Source organism: Gossypium arboreum, chromosome 13, assembly GCF_025698485.1.
Source record: "Gossypium arboreum isolate Shixiya-1 chromosome 13, ASM2569848v2, whole genome shotgun sequence".
NCBI classification, from domain to species: Eukaryota; Viridiplantae; Streptophyta; class Magnoliopsida; order Malvales; family Malvaceae; genus Gossypium; species Gossypium arboreum.
Window position 1 is genome coordinate 66,566,925 of NC_069082.1, and position 15,575 is coordinate 66,582,499.

Genomic DNA, 15,575 nt, shown 5'->3' on the forward strand with positions numbered 1-15,575 from the left:
ACTGTTGCGGACAGCAGCAGTGAGATGCGATTGAAAAATCACTAAAAATAGTATAAGTAGAATTAAATAGTAAGTAAATTATGTAAATGAACCTTGATGAGTCTATTTTCAGATGGAAGAAACGAAATGGTCATAGGAGTTACTTGTTAAGAGATATTAAAGCTATTGTGAGACAGGGCCAGAATGGTTTCTGGGTCCCCTGTCGCAAAATTAAAAATTTACTATAAATTATCCAGAAATAATTAGGAGTCATGCCTTATATGTGCAGATTCCATTTTGAGTCTAGTTTCATTAGAAACAAACAGCACCAGTATTAAATCCCTGTACAGAGAGATATTCCAGTTGTAACGCGCGAAGGTCAGAGCAGTCGATCCCTGTAACAGGGTGACTTTAACTAATAAACTGTACCAATTGGCCCGACCAAAATTCTAGAAATAAATCCATGGATGGATAAATGAGTCTAAATTCAGGTAAAATTTACGAAACCAGTTTCCGAGTTTTGAAACTCGAGATATGATTTTAAGGCGACAGTGATGCAGTTTTCCAGCCCGACTGGAAATGTCAAATTGGTAGGCAAAATATGTGGACTTGACTTGTTAACCTCGTGTCCGACACGGTGATGGTCTCGGGATCGGGTGTTACAATTTTAATTGGTATCAGAGCTATGGTTTAGTCGGTTCTAGGATTACCATAGCGTGTGAGTCTAGCTATACATGCCAAAATGTTAGTGCTTAAAATGTGATGACTCTGACGGTTGAAGTTTTTGTTTTGATTAACAAATGGAACCCGGTAGAGAGACCCTTGGCGGATGACGTTGAAAGTGTAGCAGCTGTTCTGAGCAAGGGACACCGCTTGTTGAGCCTCGATCGTCATGAATAATCAAGCTGAAGGGCGAAACAAGCCTTCTTCACCATGATGAATGAGTGGGTCGCGAACATGCCCGAACCAATCCTACCGTCCAACCATTCCCGAATTTAAATACCCCCAAGAACCCGTAATGCCATAGTTAATGATGATGCCGAAGGGCCGAAGTTCGGCTGGATAACACCATTAGAGTGTTGGATGAACTGACATGCACACCGATGGATGTCTTAAGTGTGCTATATCCTTGTTGCGTAGATTCACTTACTATTGGTGGAGGACTTTAATTTCCATAGTCCCAAACGAACGAGTTACTTGGGATTTCTTTCAATCGAATTTGAAAGAAATATATTAGTCAACGGTTCATCGATCGAAGCGTAAGGAATTCTTGGAGCTCAAGCAAGGCCAGATAATCAGATCGAATACGAACATGAGTTCGTAAGACTTAGTCGGTATGCTCGGAGTGTGTGGTGATGAGGTTGCTATGTGCAAAAGATTTGAAGAAGGATTGAATGAAGATTTAAAGTCGCTAGTGGGTATTTTGGAGATAAAGGAGTTCGTAACACTAGTCGAACGAGCTGCAAGCGGAAGAACTTGGAAAGGAGAAGAAGAAGGCTGAATTTGAAGCAAGAGATTATCGTAAAAGATTGGCGAGTAAAGCTCGCTTCTCGTGGTAAAGAGGTTCAGGAGGACACTAGTAAGTCGAGGGCGATCATGGAATTTCCATTAGAGCCCGACCATTGACGGACTCGAGCTATATCGGTAGCTAGTGTGGGCAATAATCGTTAAGAGAGACCTGAATGTCCCCAATGTGGAAGACGACACCTAGGTGAATGTTGGGGTAAGTCTGTTAACCTGCCTCATTACGGATATGGTTCAAGGACCACTTCATTAGGGATTGCACGAGCTAGATGAGAAGAATAAGATGCAAGGTGCGAGATCTAGTGGGGGCGACTAGAGGTAGACCCCGAGGGTTTCAGGAGGTAGGGGTGGTAATCGAGGGAGCCACCGACACTACTGTTCGATCCGAGACCCGAGCTCTCGCTAGAGCATATGCCATCCAAGCACGAGAGGAGGCATCCTCCCCGACGTAATCACTGGTACTTTTACTCTCTTTGATACTAGTGTGATTGCATTGATTGACCCCGCTCTACTCATTCATATGTATGTGAAACTTTAGCATCCAAGAAGACTCTCACCGTTGAGTCTCATCGAGTTCGTAATTCGAGTGTCAAACCCTTTGGGTCAATACGCATCGTTGATAAAGTGTGCAAGAGATGCCCCTAATAATTCGAGAATCGCTTTCGGCCGATCCGATGCTTCTACCATTTGATGAATTCGATGTTATTCTTGGTATGGATTGGTGACCGTACATGATGCAATGGTAGATCGCAAAAGGAAAACCATTGATTTGAGGAGTGCAAATAATGAGGTAGTCCGAGTCGAGTCTCATCGATTTAAAAGGAGTGCCGCCGATAATATCTTCTATGACCGCCGGAGATATGTGAAAAAGGTGTGAAACATACCTTGCGTATGTGTTGGAAAGTAAAGAGACGGAAAAGAAACTCGAATCGGTATCGATTGGTTTGTGAGTATTCAGATGTTTTTCCGGAGGAGTTACCGGATTGCCACCGGTTCAAGAAGTGGAATTCGCATCGGTTGTACCGGTACTACGCCGATCTCAATAGCTCCGTGATCGTATGGCATTAACGGAGTTAAAGGAATTGAAGGTTCAATTGCAAGAATTGACGGATAGAGGTTTCGCCGACCGAAGTTTTTCTCCATGGGGCGCACCAAGATTGTTTGTGAAAAGAAGGACGGAAGCATGAGGTTGTGCATCGACTCACCGCCAACTCAATAAAGTGACGATAAAGAATAAATATCCGCTGCCACGAATTGACGATTTGTTTGATCAATTAAAGGGAGCCTCGGTGTTTTCAAAGATAGATTTGAGGTCGGGTACTATCGGTTGAGGGTCCGAGAATCGGACGGACCCAAAACCGCTTTTAGAACAAGGTACGGTCACTACTTAATTCTTGGTGATGCCGTTTGGGCTCACTAACGCCCTGCGGTGTTTATGGATTTAATGAATAGAATTTTCAGGCCATACTTGGATCGGTTCGTAGTTGTATTTATCGATGACATTTTGGTCTATTCGAGAGATGAAACCGAACATCTTGAACACCTAAGGCTAGTGTTGCAAATCTTACGAGATAAGCGATTATACGCAAAGTTCAATAAATGTGAATTTTGGTTGAAAGAGGTTAACTTTTGGGGCACGTGGTGTCCGTGACGGTGTCGGTGGACCCGAAAAAATTTCGACCATAGTCAATTGGAAACCTCCAAGGAATGTTACCAAGTTAGAGCTTTTTGGGCTTGCGGTTACTACCGACGGTTTGTAAAAGGATTCTCGATGATAGCCACACCCATGACAAAACCGCTTCGTAAAGATGTCAAATTTGAATGGACGGAAAAGTGTCGAAAAGTTTCACCAATTGAAAACCCATTTGACGAAAGCTCCAGTTCTAGTACACACTTAATCGGCAAAGAGTTTGTCATCTATAGTGATGCCTCCCTACTTGGGTTAGGTTGCGTATTGATGCAAGAAGGTCGAGTTGTGGCCTATGCGTCGAGACAATTAAAGCCACATGAGAAAAATTATCCAACCCATGATCTCGAATTGGTCGCCATCGATTCGCCTTAAAGATATGGCGACATTACTTATTTGGTGAGAAGTGCCATGTGTATTCGGATCACAAAAGTCTCAAATATTTGATGACTCAAAGAGACTTAAATCGACAAAGACGATGGCTCGAGTTGTTAAAAGATTATGAACTCGTCATTGATTATCACCGGGAAAGGCTAATGTGGTTATGGATGCCTTAAGTCGGAAATCACCTTTGTTTGCTTTACGACGATGAATGTACACTTGTCTATCCTACCCGACAATGTGTTAGTAGCGAATTAAAGGCCAAACCATTGTTGGCTCATCAAATTCGGAAGCTCGAAAGTTGATGAGGAGTTGCTTGCAAAACGGGCCGAGTGTGTTCGAACAAGGAATCGAGTTGCAAATTGATGATGACGATTGTTTGAGGTTGAAGTCGTCGTGTGTTCCAAAGAATTCGGGACTTATTTCGATAATTCTAAATGAAGCCCATTGTAGCCGAATGGCAATCCACCCGGAGTAACGAAGATGTACAACGATTTGAAACGTCGGTTTGGGTGGCATGGTATGAAACGAGACATCTCGATTTTGTTTCAAATGTTTAATATGTCAACAAGTGAAAGCGAACATCAAGTGCCATCGGATTACTTCACCGATCACGATACCCGAGTGGAAATGGGATCGAGTCACAATGGACTTTGTATCCGGACCGCCATTGTCGCAAGTAAGAAGGATGCGATTTGGGTCGTTGTAGATAGATTGACTAAGTCGGCTCACTTTGTCCCCCAGACGCACGGATTTTTCAATGGACAAACTAGCCGAATTGTACGCTTCTCGATTGTGAGACTACACGGGTGCCTATTTCCATCGTGTCGGATAGAGATCCGAGATTTACTGGCGATTTTGGAAGAAGTTGCAAGAGGCTTTGGGTACCAAGCTGCATTTTAGCACTTTTCATCCCCAAACCGATGGTCAATCCGAACGGATAATTCAAACTCGGAGGATATGTTGAGATGTTGCATCCTTGAGTTTAGTGGTTCATGGGAAAGATATTTGCCTTTGATTGAATTCGCCACAACAATAGTTTTCAATCAACTATTAAGATGGCGCCTTACGAGGCCTTGTACGAGCGTAAATGCCGTACACCATTGTTTTGGACCGAGCTCGGTGAGAAAGAATTTTGGAGTGGATTTGATTAAAGATGCAGAAAGTAAAAGTAATCCGTGAAAATCAAGATAGCCTCCGATCGTCGTAAGTCGACGCGGATCTAAAACGAAAAGACATTGAGTATCAAGTGGGAGATAAAGTGTTTCTTAAAGTTTCGCCTTGGAAGAAGATACTCGATTCTACCGTAGGGCAAATTGAGCCCGAGGTTCATCGGGCCATATGAGATATTCGAACGAGTCGGTCCATCATCGATCGCTTGATTTTGCCCTCGAGCTCAAAAGATTCACAATGTTTTTCATGTCTCGATGCTTCGACGATATAGGTCTGACCCGGCCCCACGTAATCACTCCATCCGAGGTCGAGGTTCACCTAATTTGAGTTATGAAGAAGAGCGGTTCGCATTCGATGCGTGAAGTAAAAGAGTTGCTAATAAGAAAATCCCATTAGTGAAGGTGTTGTGGCATAAACACGTAATGGAAGAAGCCACTTGGGAACTTGAGGACTCTATGGAAGAGCGATACCGAGCCTATTTACTAAGTAAGATTTTCGGGACGAAAATTTCTTAAGTGGGGAGAGTTGTGATGACCCTAAAGTGACCCTAGTCGAAACCGGTTTCGGACCGCTAAACCGAGTCACTAAATTATTTGAGTATGATAGTTACTGTCTAAATATGTGAATATGCATGTGATAATTTCTTTATTGAATTTTTTGCTTAATTATAGGTGAATCTTAGTGATTAGGACTTATGTGAGAAAATTTAGAAATGTGCTAGGCAAATGTAAGGTAGCCTATTAATACATGTGGGAAAAGGGTTGTCCTTGCATGTCAAATAACCCTTTTCCTAAGGTGAGTGGCCGCCATGACTAGGTGATGGGCAAGGAAAACATGTCCTAGACATGTTGGCCTAGTGCATGATGTAAGGAGAATAAAGAAATGGAAAAAAAAGATAATGATGAAAAAAATGGGTGTGGATGCTCTTTTGCCGTGAGAAACAAAGAAAAAAGGGAAGAAAAATTTGTTGCTCATCCTTGGGTGCCTTGGCGAATAGAAGAAAGGAAATTGAAAAAAAAAATATTGGTGTTCATCTTCTACCTTAGGAACCGAAAGTTAAAGAAGGAAGGGGATATGGCATTCGGTCATCTTAAGCTCAAAAACAAGGTTAGTAATTCTTGTTAGATTTTGGGATTTTAGCTTAACTTAAGTTATTTACTAAATTCTTCAATTAGCCCATGCTAAAATTTTGGTTTTGGGTGGTGAATGAAGCATTGGCCATGGTTGATAGTGAAGAAATTTGATTACCTTCTTCATGTTTGAATGAGTAATTGTGGATGGGTGAAGTATGAGTTAGTTAAATGTTCATATAGGTGGTTTGGGTGGTAGGAAAAGAAATCGCTTGTGTGTGTATGTGAAATTGCCGAATTTGAACTAGGAAGTTATTGAGTAATGTTTGTATTTTAAGTGATAGAATAGAGTGAATGCTTGGAATGTGATGTAAATGAATTATAAGTTGGATTAAAGGCTGTTATATTGTCTTATCATTTCCGGAATGTGCTTTGTCAAAGAAATTGAGGGTTGATGTTTAAGTAATGTAAGTATAGGTATATTCGCTTGTAGTTTTATAAATGTGATATGAGTGTTAAGTCCGAATAATGTTTAAGTACGAATGTATTTGGATGGATGTGTTTATGAGTGTGACTTGAGATAAAACGGTGTTAGTCATTATAAATAACCATAATTGTAGAATGTGTTAAATATATATATTCGCCTTAACATAGATATGCATATATCTATAAAGTTGTTAATGCCCAAGTAAGATGTTGGGTTGTGCATGACTAGAGAATATATGTATATATGCGTATGGTGTTTGATAGTTAACCAATAAGTCATATGTACCTCAACCTTATAATATACATGTGTTATATTAAATCGTCTATTTGAATTGGAATTAAATGAATTCAATTGTTCTTAAACAAGCTCAAGAGCTTAAAGGATCAAGTTGGATAAGGGAAAGAAAAAGTAATTGAATAGCCGTTGAAGACGCTCGACAACATCCGAGGTAAGTCACTAAGCATGTATTTGGTATTGATTTAAATAGACATAATGTCTATGTAATTATGCCGAAAGGAATGATAAATTTATATACATGTATGTATGTGGTGTTGAAGGTATTGAATGAAAAGAAAAGAGGTATGATGTATTGAGTTGTTGATTTCGGCACTAAGTGTGCGGGTCTAAATGGGCATGGTGACAAGATTGGCACTAAGTGTGCGGGTTTAAAATTTGTACAGCACTAAGTGTGCGAAGTTTGATTATATAGCACTAAGTGTGCGAGCTGAATATATGGCACTAAGTGTGCGTGATCGAGTATTAAGCACTATGTGCAAACTCTATATATATATTTCGATTGAATATTTATACGGAAAGGGTGACTTTATCGAGTTGAGTACGGACAGCGGAAAAAGTAAGTACCTTGAGTTCATGGCTAATAGATGCTATGTTCATGCTCGGGGTTGAGTTGGTAAGTTTTAAATCTATGTGATGATTTCAATTGCATTCCGTAAATAAAGTATCGTGGAATAGATGAAAGTTCATTTGATTGCATGATTATTGCGGAAATGAGATGATGTATGGAAATGCCTCTATTATTCTATTGAACAGTATATAAAATGTCATTGGGTGAATTGGTATGAGAATGAACCGAAAGGTCCGAGGAACTATGGTATATTTTCGATATGGATGGAGTACCTAGCCTCGTACATTATTTCATGTTGTGATAATTTTATTGATGGATGATTGTCGAATGCTTAGGACTTACTGAGTTATAAACTCACTTTGTGCTTTCTTGTCACCCATTTTAGGTCCCTTGGATTCGCCTCGTTTGCGTGCTTGGAACCGTCGTGGAAGTCATCACACGGCTGAAATCTTGTGGTATTGTCTTCGTTGTTGAAGAACATTTGGCATGTATAGGCTATTATATTTTGTCGAACTGTGGGTTGTAAACTTTAAGCCATGTGAAATGGCCTATGTGGTCGCCGAGTGGGATGCTAGAACCTATAGCCACGAGTCTTAGAAACTCTAATTTTGATAAGGTGGCCATAATTTGTGTCATGTATGATGGATGATTAAGGCCAAGGAAAGATTCATGAAATTGGCATAGTCTACTGTAGTAACTGTTGCGGACAGCAGCAGTGAGATGCGATTGAAAAATCACTAAAAATAGTATAAGTAGAATTAAATAGTAAGTAAATTATGTAAATGAACCTTGATGAGTCTATTTTCAGATGGAAGAAACGAAATGGTCATAGGAGTTACTTGTTAAGAGATATTAAAGCTATTGTGAGACAGGGCCAGAATGGTTTCTGGGTCCCCTGTCGCAAATTTAAAAATTTACTATAAATTATCCAGAAATAATTAGGAGTCATGCCTTATATGTGCAGATTCCATTTTGAGTCTAGTTTCATTAGAAACAAACAGCACCAGTATTAAATCCCTGTACAGAGAGATATTCCAGTTGTAACGCGCGAAGGTCAGAGCAGTCGATCCCTGTAACAGGGGTGACTTTAACTAATAAACTGTACCAATTGGCCCGACCAAAAATTCTAGAAATAAATCCATGGATGGATAAATGAGTCTAAATTCAGGTAAAATTTACGAAACCAGTTTCCGAGTTTTGAAACTCGAGATATGATTTTTAAGGCGACAGTGATGCAGTTTTCCAGCCCGACTGGAAATGTCAAATTGGTAGGCAAAATATGTGGACTTGACTTGTTAACCCCTCGTGTCCGACACCGGTGATGGTCTCGGGATCGGGGTGTTACAGTTCGGTTTGAATGGAGTAATTAGCCTCGTTCCATTTTGTTTCCTCTTGTGATAATGTTATTAATGGTTGGTAGTGCATTGCTTATGACTTACTGAGTTATATACTCATTCGGTGTTTGCTTGTCACCTATTTTAGGTTTCTTGGACTCGACTTTTTGCTTATTCGGGACCGTCATCAAGTCATCACACCGCTAACAACTTTTGGTATTTTCTTCAGTAGTTGGTCTAGGAGTACATTTCGCATGTATAGGCTATTATGCTTTGTTGAAATTGGTATGTAAACTTTAGCCATGCGAAAATGGCGTAAATGTTCTGTTGAAATTGGTTTTGTGATGTTTGGACACAAGTCATGGTTATAATTTGGGACATGCATGATGAATTATTAGTTAAATCAAGGAAAAGTCATGAAATAGGCATAGTTTGTTTTAGTAATGATTTGACAGCGAGAGTGGTGTGGATGTGAAAAATCACTAAAATAGCAGGAATGGTATTAAATAGTGAATAAATTATGTAAATGAGCCTTGATGAATCTACTTTCATATGGATGAAACGAAACGGTCATATGAGTTGTATCCTAGAGATATTTAGGTATTCGTGAAACAGGGCCAGAACGGTTTCTGGATTCCCTGTTCCAACTTTGGAATTTCATTATAAATTAACCAGAGATAATTAGGAGTCATACCATATATGTATAGATTCCTCTTTGAGTCTAGTTCCTATAGAAACAAACAGCATCAGTATCGAAGCCCTGCACAGGGAGATATTCAAGTTGTAACGCACGAAGGTCAGTGTAGTCGACCCCTGTAACATGGGAGACTTTAACTTATAAACTGTACTAATTGGCTCGACCAAAAATTCTAGAAAAAATCTGTAGATGGACATATGAGTCTAGTTTTAGGGAAAAATTACGAAACTGATTTTCAAGTTTTGAAACTCCAGATATGATTTTTAAGGCGGTAGTGACGCAGTATCCAGCTTGTCTAGAAAGTTTTTTTTATGGACTGTGAAAACAATTAAGTTAAGTCTGTGTGCACCTTGTATTCGACTCCGGTAACGGATTCGGGTACGGGGTGTTACAATTTTGGTATTAAGTGAAAAAAACCTGGATGCTTGGATGAGGGTTTTTAAATTATTGTGTTAAATAAATGACACAAGGAAGCTTGTAGTCTAGTGGTTGTGGCGTCATTAAGGTTGTATGGGAGCCTGGGTTCAAGCCTTGGCTCTTGCAATTTATTTTGGGTTTTCTAAAGGGAACCTGGACTTTGGCCTTTAGACCTTATAATTAATTGGGGATAAAATATGACACTAAAAGTCTTGTGGCTTAGTGGCAAGTAGCGTGTGGAGCATCTGAGGGGAGGCATGGGTTCAAATCCCATGGCAAGCAAAGAGCATTTATTTTGCTAAAAGGGGGCGGCAGGAGTTGGTGTTGAATTTAAACTCTGATGTTGGAGGGATCCCACATCGGGAAGCTAACATAAGAGTGGATACAAAGCTGGCTTTAAATAGAGGGAACCATGAGGAGAGTAAAGGCACCTTTCTTGGCTGATCCCTTTCACTGTATGGCGTGCTCGTTTGGGTTGGGCGTCGGCTAATAGTGCTCGGAGTGTGGATTAACTCTAGTCTCCTATCAGGTGTGTATTTCTTACTACTCTAGTGTAGGATGGCTACTTGGACATGATGGGTGAAAGGGGTCATGTGGGCCTAATGGGCCTACAGGCCCAATTGGATAAGCTGTTTGATTGTGTAGTAAATATTGGGCTAGGCTAGGTGAATCTAATATTTATGGCTAGATTTGGGCTAAAAGGGCCACACGAGCGTGTGGGCCCATTTGGGTCGAGAATGGGCTTTAAAGCCATTAGTATTGTTATCCATGTTTAGAATACTTTAGTTTACTAAAATTACCGAAATACCCTTAGTTTGTAAAAATACTGAAATACCCTCGATTTGTAAAATTACTGAAATACCTTCGACTTGTAAAATTACCAAAGTACCCCTGATTTACATAATTACCGTTTTACCCCTGATTTACATAATTATCGTTTTACCCTCGACTTACAGAATTACTGTTTTACCCTCGATTTACAAAATTACTAAAATACCCTTAGTTTGTAAAATTACCAAAATACCCCTAGTTTGTAAAATTATCAAAATACCCTTGGTTTGTGAAATTACTAAAATACCCTTATTTGTAAAATTACCAAAATACCCCTCATTTACAAAGTTACAGAAATACCTTTGACTTTCTAAAAATTATAGAAATACCATTGGTTTACAAAATTACTGAAATACCCTTAGTTTGTAGATTTACCAAAACACCCTTGTAGGATGAAATGACTAAAATACCCCTATTAGGTAAAAAGATAGTAAAGACCTCAGTAGGTAAAGTGACCGTAATACCTCGTATGGTAAAATGTGAATATGCCCTTATGTTTCGTATGATTGATGTGCTTAAGATTTACATGTATGGATATTGGATTAGTTAAGTTTGAGTGATGGTGGTGGTTATCGAGGCGATTGATTTTGGAAACGTTTCAACTTCAACCCGTAATGTGTGTACTAACCTCGTAATAGCTTAGATTAATATTTGCTGAAAAGCCGAAAGCTTCATATTTTAGTGATTTGGGAATTAATATTTAGATCTATTTTCTACGCACATTTGAGTTGGATTCACAACGGATATGGGGTAGGAAGGTATTTGCAACGTTCTTCAACGAGTAGATCTCTTGGTAAGTATTCCAACATTCTTTCCATTTGTATCTTGTGGTTTAAGAAAAGCTGAAAACCCCTCTGTCGACTAAGGCTAAAAGGGTTTTTGGTGTTATTTGATTTGTTGGTGCTAGTGAGGATTAAAGGCTACCGATCGAGGAGTGTGTGAAAAGCTTGGATCATCGGAGTGACTAAATCTAGTCATCAACTTCGGCAAAGGTATGAACCCAAGGGCCATTGGGGATGGTGGCCGAATGTGTAAGTGATGATAATAGGTAGTTTTCGATTTGGTTTAATATTAACATGGTCTAATCTATAAGTGGTTGATTAAAGGAGAAATTGCATAGGAGATCTCGTCAAGGAATATCTCAAATCAGGTGTGTAACGAACCCTTTTCATAGCTTAAAGTGATAATGTTAAAAGCCGAAATGCGTAAATTCGGCATTTCGAGGACTTTGCGAGCAAGTTTAACGCTCACTAGTTAGTTAGAATCGATGAGATGATGATCGGGAACAATGGAAACGGTAAGGACGTGTTTTTGGCGTTCACGGTAAGTTGGGCCTCGAGGGTGAAATAGGCCCAATAGGCTTTGCCCATTTGGGTAAAATTGGTAGAAAACGGAAATATGTTAAATTGCATGTTAAGACCGTTATCATCGTTATGGATATAGGCTAAATGGGCCTAGATGACAAAATCAGCTGAGTAGGGCCCATTAGGGGTTTTTGGCCCAATAACTCGATTTTGCTAAAAAAATGGGCCAGAATCACTGTTTGCACCCATGAATTGTTAGTAACCGTTAATGAACATGGGAACCCTAATTTTTGGTAAAATTACAAGATTACCCTTATAACATGAAAATGACCGTTTTGCCCCTAGGTAAAAATGACCATTATACCCCTAGGGTTTATGTATGATTTTAATACATGGGATTTTGATAAACATGGTATGTATGATATGCACATGACATGTATGATATGCACATGATATGTATGATATGCACATGATGTATTCATAAATGCATTGGGTTGGGTTTTTATATGAATGGAGGAAGTGAAAAAGGGCGTATGCCCCAGTTACTAAAGGGCTTGTGCCCCAGTTATTAAAGGGCTTATGCCCTAGTTATTAAAAGGGCTTTTGCCCCAGTTATTAAAAGAGGCTAGGCCTCTAGATATATGATAAAGCAGCTATGCTGCCAGTGGAGAGTTATGGCGAGGTGGGTCGAGTTAATCCCCACATGGTGTGCTGTTGGTACTGGTGGAGAGTAGCGGATGGTGGGTTGAGTAGTCTCCCCAATTGGGCTTGCATTCTTTCATTGACATTATATGTGATATTGAAATGGGCCTATGGGCCATACCGCTTCTGAGAAAGGCTTGCCCAAGAATATGAAATTTGAAAAGGCTTTACCAAGTGTTATGAAATATGAATATGAAAAGGGCTATGGCCCAAGACATGTTTGAGATTGGATTTGGGCTTAGACCCAACAGTCGTCATTGTTTTGGGCTCGAAAGGGCTTGTTGCACACTGAGTTTCCAAACTCACCCCTTTCCTTAACCTTGCAGTGAGCCTTGATATGGGGACTTGGGTAGGAGGGGATTCAGAGTGGCCACGGTGATCACTTTTGGACCTTTAAATAAGCGTTGGTTTTCATTTAAATTCCTTTAATTATTATTTATTTTTGGGTTGTAATAAGGCCATTTTCAACTTTTCTTTTGTTTCTTCTCGGGATTATTTTATTTTTATTAACTTCAAACCTAGTTGATAATTGTTCAAGTGGGCTAGACTTAGGACGTGTTTTCAAAGCGATACTTGTTTTCAAAATATCTCAACACAACGATTAATTGATTTATCAAAGACGTCCACTTAAACAAATTTAAACTCGATAGAACAAAGTGTGGCTATGGTTGTGGGCATGTCTAGGATTAGATCCAATCAAAGAGCTTGGTACTTAAGTAGCCTTCATGGCTCACCTCCTCTGTCTCGGATACCTACCTGGTGCCTAGCTTCCATACACTTTGTTAACTCAGCAAAATATATGGCTTTTAAAACACTAAAACGAAACACGGATTTTTAACTCCAATGTGGCACGTCAGATTTGGCCATAACGTCTGGGCCGGGTTTGGGGTGTTACAGGCATAACTCAAAATATTCATCAAATTCAAAAATTCAAGCATGGGCTTTGTAGATAACATAGCAACGATCTCAAAAACGTAAAAATTATCAAAAACCAAACTAAAAATCACCTTGATTCAAGCTTCCAAATTGCCGAATGTTCAAAGCTTTCTAAAGCTTTATTTTCTTTAAGTTTCGGTCATGCAAAAAAAGTATGAGCACTTAGTTTTATTTTATGTTTTATTAATACATATTTAATTACATGTTTACAAAATTAACCTTTGTTGTTTAATATAAAATCTTTATAATGGTTGTCCACAACCTTCCATCACTATATATTATGGTTTAATTACAGCATAAAACCTCCATATTAAAAGAACAACAACTATTTGGCCCTTTCACAATTAAGCACCAAATTTTCATTTTAAGTGATTAAGTCCTTTTATTTAATCGGCCACTTAAATGACAAAATTAAATCCCGAAAATTTCACACATATAAATTCACACATAATAAACACAGAAAATAAATTTTAAATATTTTTCTGACTCAGATTTGTGGTCCTAAAACTACTGTTCCGATTAGGGTCTAAATCGGGCTGTTATAATAGTTATGTTTGATGACGACTTGGTTAATTATGGACACTGGATGTGCGAAATCGAGATAGATTCAAATATATATATTTGCACTTAGTGTGCGAGAAAGAGATAGCTTCGACTATATATATATTATACACTTAGTGTACGAGATTAATACAACTTCGGCTACTTATCTGGAATTAAGTGTGCAGGTTTTTTGAATATCCAATAATGTTATGAATGGTTCAACGGATACGTTATAAATGTGGATGAGTATAAGTTTGATACAGAATGGTACAGGTATGTACATGAATCGTATAAGCATTGAAATAAGGAAATATTGAAAGTGATAACAAATCTTGTGAATGAAATTGTGATAGGATTATGATTCCTTATGTGAATTGTATATTATTTTTTTATTTGTTTTAAATTGTGCACATCTAGTAAGTTGATTTTAAATGGTATACAAACTTACTAAGCTATAAAGCTTACTTTGAGTATTTCTCTATGTTTTATAGTGATTTCAAAAATAGCTCGGATTCGGGGACTGTCGGAGATTGCTTCACACTATGAACTATCACTTGGTACTTTTGTAATTAAGTTTTATTTTATATGGCATGTATAGGGACTTTGGTCAATATGACATATGTTTTGTTTGTGAATTGATCCATTTGACTTGGCTTATTAATGCTTATGTTTTCGGATTGTATATATAGCCTTGTGAGTTAGCTTATACTGGTGATTTTGATAATGTATATAATTGTGCAAATGGCTTTTGTTTTGAGTTTGGTAATTGAACTATGATGTGTGATTTAAGTTGGATTCATAGTGGTTGTTTATAATAGGTAATCTAAATGTCAATAGGTGATGATTTGTGAATTAATATGTTTTTGGAATTGAGCATATTGATGCATATTTGTTAATGATTATTTCCATGAATTGGGAAAATAAAGATTGATTTGAACTTTGATGGTATTTATGTTTTGTATTGGTTGGTATTTGAAATGGTATAAATTATGTTTGATTTGGAATTGAATTATACTTCTATTGATACTATGTTTTGTTCCATATGATTTGTGTAGGTATGCCTAAGTTTGGGTGGCAAATTGGCTTGGTAAACAGCCTATTTTTGTCCACATAGGTAGAGACACGGGCGTATGTCTCATCCGTGTGTGACACACGGTCATACTACACAGCCGTGTGTCCCCTGGTGTTGAATTTTAAACTAAGTTAGTATGCTCTACATGGCCTCGAGACAGGCTTGTGACTTGGCCGTGTAGCATAAGTCAGTATACCCTACAGGTTTGGCATGACCTAGCACACAACCTTGCACACAGGTATGTGTGGCCATTTTTAGGGCACATGGGCTAGCCACACGAGCGTGTGTGTTGGCCGTGTGACCCAAGTTAAAGAGTTACACAGGGTCAAACAAGGGCTGGGACAAGGCCATGTGCTCCCATTTCGAATGTCCACACGGCTTGTGTCATGGGCGTATCTGGTGGCTGTGTAAGATACACGGCCGAGCCACACGGGCGTGTGTCCCTTATTTTGAGGAAAATTTTCTTAGTTGCATAAAAATTTCTCGAGTTAACGATTTTATCCCGAACCACTCTCAATGCATATTTTGGGCCTCGTAGACTCGTCTTAGGGACAAATTAGTTGAGATTGAATA